At 38.0% G+C, this 6,506-nt stretch overlaps 1 pseudogene; it reads right to left on the minus strand.

Moving 5' to 3' along the window:
• The window catches only part of LOC103731606, an 11,877-nt pseudogene extending 11,706 nt beyond the window's left edge, over positions 1–171 (minus strand).
• Between the last annotated feature and the right edge of the window lie 6,335 nt (positions 172–6,506).

The raw sequence follows: 6,506 nt of genomic DNA on the forward strand, positions 1-6,506 counted from the left end.
AATCCCCAGGAGGAAAGATGTAAACGGATAGCACTCATCACCATCATCATCGTTGTCTTTCTTGCCGTCATCATCATCATCATTGTCATCATCATCATTAGGATACACTTTCTTATTCAAAATGAAAAATTTAATTAAAGTTAGATGCTTGCTTAGTTGGCCAGTGGACATGATAGAAGTAGGTAGGGCAATTAGTCAATTGACCACTTTTTTTGACATTTGTCAGAACATTTTAACCTTTATCCTTTGTCCTCTGTAGACTAGATGACTAGCTTGGTAAATAATAAGATGACCTGGGGAGCAGCGAGCTCTAGCTCCACATGCCAGCTTTCTGGAGCGAGGTCCAGGCAAGGTGAACCACTCTGCTTCATCTTCTTCTCTGTTAACTGAATCCTCCACACCAAATTTCCAACCACGTGAATATTTTATTAAGAAGAAGACAAGTTGTGCTGAGCATCATTGGTTGTGCAAATATATAACCTATTCTGTTTGTTAAATTAAATTTAGAAAAATTTATTCTTAAGACCAAATCAGCTTTTCCCAGAAAATATTCCAGATTAAGACTAAGGAAATACTCATTTGTTTCAAAGGAAACAGGTTCAGCAAGACACAGTGAGCTCATCATGACCTAATTCTTAGGTCACAGCCTCCTGAGTCCCCAGGAGCTGAGTTTACCTGTTGTTATTATGCTGTACCTCTGAGGCATGGTGGGTAAACTTTGATAAGAGAAAAATGTCTTGAATATTTATTGAAGATGGGTTAGGAGGATTCTCGATGTCACTAGATGCAAGTCAAATATATAACTAACAAATCATCAACAGCAGAGTCCACAAGATGCTGTGAGCTTCTTCATCCAAGATTAATTTGAATGCAAGTTGGCATATGTGTTGAATGCAAGTTGGCATGTGTGTTTAAAAAGAAGAGCTTCCTTGGTTGACCATTTCTAAAAGGCTAAACAAACAAATGGCCATTCAGTGGGAGTAGGGGGGTAAGTGCTACCTAATGAGTGGTCACAGGATGAGCGAGGGTTGCAGTTCATGTTCTCTAGTGGTAAGCACAGAGCCAGTCAGCCTTGGGGGGTAATTTGGCAGTGTTCACGTGTTAGTAATAAACTGATTTCCCCACATGCTTTAATTTCAGTAATTAAATCTATCAGATTTCTGAACATCTACATGTTGATGCAGCCAGGAAATCCAGATATGGCTCTCTTTTTGTTTTGAACAGTATTATACAAATGCCTTAACCATAAGTTACTTCTTTTATTTAACCTATGAATGCTGTTCATTTTGAGCTTTCTTCCTTTTTTCCTTCTATTTTTAACCATGGTAAACCTGGTAGATGAGAAATCTGTGAGTCCTTAACAACTGTATATTCATTTGGTGGGGTTAAGAGGCAGTTGAAACCATAAATAAATGCAAGGCCAACTGAATATACCAGTGGGGCACAGGTATCTGCCAGATTCATTCCCGTGTTCTTTTTTTTTCTTTATTTTATTTGTTTTTCAATACTGAAGATCACAAAGTGAATTTTCCACCTGGTTATCAGCTTGGCACTTTGTTCCAAATTTTAGTGCTGCTATTATGTCTCAAGTCCTGCTAAAAATCAACAGTAATTAAACCAGTATGGTATTGGGTATATGTTTAAACAGAGAAACCAATAGAACATAAAAAAGGACCCCTAGGAAGTAGGTAGTGTCACAGATAGGTGCAGAAAAGGTGAATGCTTCCATCAGTCTGATGTGGAAACTGTGGATTTCAATTGCGTCCCTGTACTAAGTATGAAAATGAATTCTAAGTGTGTTAAATCTCAGTGTAAAAGGGAAAACTGTGAAGATTTTTCAAAGATGGATATTTTCATGAACTCAAGATATGGAAGTTTTTTTTTTTTACAAGACAAAAAGTGTAATTAATGAAGAATGTAACCACATGAAGACTAAGCGTGTGCACTCAAAAGGCTTGCAAAGAGTGAAAAATGTGGACTTGACCTCCCGTTTAAAAATATTTTATTTTTATTTTATGTGGATGAGAGTATTGCCTGCATGTGTGTAAGTGCACCATGTCATGCAATGCCCTTGGGGGTTAGTAGAGGGCATCGGATCCCCTGGAACTAGAGTTAAGGACGGTCATTAGCTGCCATGTGGGTGCTGGGAACTGAGCTGGGTCCTCTGCAAGAGCAACCATTGTTCTTAACCACTGGGCCATCTCTCCAGCTTCCAGAGCTGATTTCTTTTGATTGTCCTTTTGACCATCCCAAACTGTAAAAAGATGGAAGGGATATTTAGGTGTAAGAGTCATGCTGACCTCATCTCTGTTCCCTGTGCCCTGCTCCTCTTATGAAAGTCACTTTTTCTTAAGAGAGGGTAAATTTGATTACTAGGCAGGATATTAAATTGACTCTTGAACTCTTTTGTGAGAAAAATGCTTTATGGTGTCTTTTTCTGCTGCTAAAATATACAGTTTCTTTAAAGAATTGGGGTCTGTAACTCCAAGGTGTGTGTGTGTGTGTGTGTGTGTGTGTGTGTGTGTGTGTGTGTGTGTGTGTGTGTACTCATACTATGGCTTGTGTGTGGATGTCAGAGGAAAACTTGTGTGTGTTGATTCTCTCCTACCTTGTGGGCTCTGAAGATAGAACTGAAGTCATCAGCTTTGGTGGCAAGCACCCTTACCTGCTGAGGCATCTTTCTGGCCCCTGTTTTTTTTTCTATGCAAATTACATTGAAGGTACAGTATTCAGTTCTGATCAGTCCAATTAAGTATGGCTTGTGTGTGGATGTCAGAGGAAAACTTGTGTGTGTTGATTCTCTCCTACCTTGTGGGCTCTGAAGATAGAACTGAAGTCATCAGCTTTGGTGGCAAGCACCCTTACCTGCTGAGGCATCTTTCTGGCCCCTGTTTTTTTTTCTATGCAAATTACATTGAAGGTACAGTATTCAGTTCTGATCAGTCCAATTAAGATAACATTAGCTCCCTCCATTTTTTAAAAATAAATTTTGTGCACTCAGAAGGCATAGGCAAGCGGATCTCTGTGAGTTCAAGGCCAGCTTGGTCTACATAGTGAGTTCCAGGACAGCTGAGGCTACAGGGAGACCCTGTCTCAAAAAGACAAAAAAAAATCAGTTTTGTGAAAGTATAATTTTTAATGGCCCATTGGATATGGAGTGCCACAGCAATTAAGATTACTGGCTCCAGGTCCATTCTGCTTAAATTTATAACCTGAGTGCACTACTTTTTAGCTGGTTAGTTATGGACAAACTACTGAACCCCTCTTGCCTCAATTCCCCTGTCTACAAAATAGACTAGTAAAAGTAGCTACCATCATGAAGGGCCACTATGAAGATGGAATCTGATACTTATAAAATGTTTAGAATTGTGATTGTCAAGTAGTAAATGATAGAAATTATTTTTATTGTATATATAAAAAGACTATGTTTCACCATCCTCTGGTTCCAATCAAGTGTGAATGTTGGAACCTTCATTGATATCAGTTAGTTATCATCAATGTATAAGGGCTCTACAGCCTGGGTTGAAAGGCTCATGAATGCCCTGAGATGGTCTTGTTCACATGAAGTTGTTCAGAGATCTTCACAGGCTCAGGGCACAGGTGGTTACCCTCATACTAGAAGACCTGGAGACTTGCAGGGAACCATTGCTGGGAGGCCCTTGCTGAGAGTTGTGAGAACTACTCTTAAGGTCTCAATATTTACCCTAATATAAGCTTTCTAGAGTGGGCATGCTTGGCCTGTTTCTTGGTACTGGCTTTTCTTGTTACATATAATCAGCCAACTCCCTCTAAAGTTTCTGGTGATTATCTAGGCTGATTTTGGAAGCTGGAATGATTGACTGTTGACTATTTCTTTCCATTCTTACTGTAACAATCCCAATTTCTTTTGAATGACTCTGATTAACTGGGAGAAGGGTCATACATAATAGAATGGAGAAAAAAAGCAGAAAGATTAATATTCCAAGATATCTTATAAATGAATGCACCATAATTTACTCAATCACTGGGCATTTAGATTATTTGCAGTTCTTAGCTGTTAAAATGACATTGTGACTAATATTCTTGAAAAAAACCTTTTCATATTTTAGATAACTTAGGACAAATTACCAGAAATTGAAATTCTGCATCAAATATTACAAAAATTGCCAAATGTTAATTCAGAAAAAATACTTTAACGATTCCCTTTCTTATTGGTATCAACTTAAATTGGTGAACCAACATTATTCCTTTGATTAAAGAGCTGATCCTTAAAACTTAGCACCTAGGGATTTAGTCTATTAAAAACATCTTTTAAAATGTTTGCTGTCAAAGAAGAAAACAAAGATCATATTTGTAGTTACTGTGCTCCTGCAACACTTTATTACATTTCCTACTCTACTTTTCCTTACCAGACCTTAAAATGTATAGTAGTCAAAGATAAAGTCTTTAATCTTTTTATATAATACTTTTATACACCAACCACTGCATATCAAGTCTCTCTTTAGCGTTTCATACATATAGTACCAAAGCTTGCATCAAGGATGTCTTAATTCAAATTGTTATTTTTTAGGTTTTATTTTGTTTTTGTTCTTGTTTTTGAGACAGGGTATCCCCTGTAGCCCCAGTTGGCCTGGGACTCACTATGTAGACCAGGATGGCCTCAGTCTCACAGAGATTTGCCTACCTCTGCATTCCAAGTGCTGAGATTAAAGGCATGTGCCATTATGTCCAGTTTAAATTGTTCTGTTTAACAGTATATTGTGTTTATATCTTTTCATGAAGCTGCATATTATCAATAACTGAAAAACTAGTGATAATTATTTATCTGCCATTTTAACTTTTCTGAAATTTATAAATAATAGAAAAAGCAATCCACAAAACATTCTAGTATATGCTAAAAGTAGATTTCAAAGGAAATGTGTACACACACACATACACATGCACACACATGCACATACATGCACATGCACACACATGGGAGTTTGTGTTTTAAATAGTGAATATGCTTATCTCTTCTTAACATTTATCATACATGATAACTTAAAAAAAATCTTCCTTGCAATAGTTTCCTTCCAAAAATAAAGAGGATTATGTATAAAAATCCCCTTTCTTGTGTTAGGTTATAAATTGCACTGCTTGTCAGGGATTAGAAAATTAAGCATAAGAATAAGGTTAGATCCTCTCCGTGTGTTCGTGTGTGCTCTATGCCTGTGAGCTTGCCTGTGTGCATGTGGGGAGGACAGAGGTGTATGGTTGTGTCTTCCTCTACTGCTCTCCATCTTATTACTTTTGAGATAAGCTCTCTTACTGAACCTCTGACCTCTGACCTCTGGAATCAGCCTGTCTTCACTTCACTCCCAGCCCTGGCTTTACAAATGTGCATGGCCATGGCCATGCCCAGAGTTTTACTTGGATGCTAGGGATTCAAATTCAGTCCTTCATGCTTATGCAGCAGAAACTTTACTCACTGAGGCATTTCTTCAGTGCAGGTTCTTTAAAATGTCTCATAACCGTCTGGGTGCCTATAATATCTACATATGTTATAGACTAAGAGACTCTTAGCATGTGAATAATAAAAGTTTAAATCTATACACTAATTTAATTTTAGTTTTATTGGATCTTTAAAAATGAATAGAGTAGTGAAAGCGTCATGGCCAGTGGGTCAAAGATGCTGACTGGTTTCCAGGAGATGGGTAAAGCTATTGGGGTGTGGTATGAATTAGGGCATGAGTTCTTGGAGCCACTGATGGACACCATTCAATGTGTCTAGTCTTTAAAAAGGAATGACTAGGGGCTGAACTCCATGTGCGTATCAAAAACATGGTTATACCACAGCTTATTATATTTTCAGATAGGTGATTACAGATGAAAATATCCCCAATGTGCTTCACAGTGGAGTGGAAGGAGCGTTTTGTTTCCTCCAGCTTGATGATTCAAAGAAAAGAGAATTCTGCAAAGGCATCTGTGAACCTGAACTTACCACAGTCACCAGAATGACTGGGCTTTTTCTTATGAGCTGGGATGTCTATCTAGCTATACCTCAAAACTATGAAGGGCAAAAGGAACTTACTAAGGGAAGATCAATGGTGTTATATAATATTATATAGAGTTTACTATTAACTTCAGAAAACACACTGTATAAGAAACTTGCCAGCAGTGAAATGGGTTTCACATTTAATAACTGGTTGATCCCGATGAGGAATTGTGGAAAAATGTCAGCCAATGGCTGATCTCATTTGGTTGGATTTTATTTTCTTTTCCCCATCTTCTTCTTGCCTTCTGGGGACCTCTGCCAGAATGCTTATTTTCTGGAGTTAGAGAGCTCAATACCAAAATTACAGGAAATTCTGTCTCTGGAAGTATAAAAGCTCAACATTTCATTTAAATATGGAGCCATCATCAACTGTGTTGCCATGGAGACCCTTCCTCCCATGTGCTCTGCAACATGTCTGCTGCCAATTATCCAGAAATAACTTCTCTATTTCTATGGCGTGTTCTGTGTCTCACCTACTGCTGCTTCTGTATTC

Source organism: Nannospalax galili, unplaced genomic scaffold, assembly GCF_000622305.1.
Source record: "Nannospalax galili isolate Female #2095 unplaced genomic scaffold, S.galili_v1.0 scaffold32, whole genome shotgun sequence".
NCBI classification, from domain to species: Eukaryota; Metazoa; Chordata; class Mammalia; order Rodentia; family Spalacidae; genus Nannospalax; species Nannospalax galili.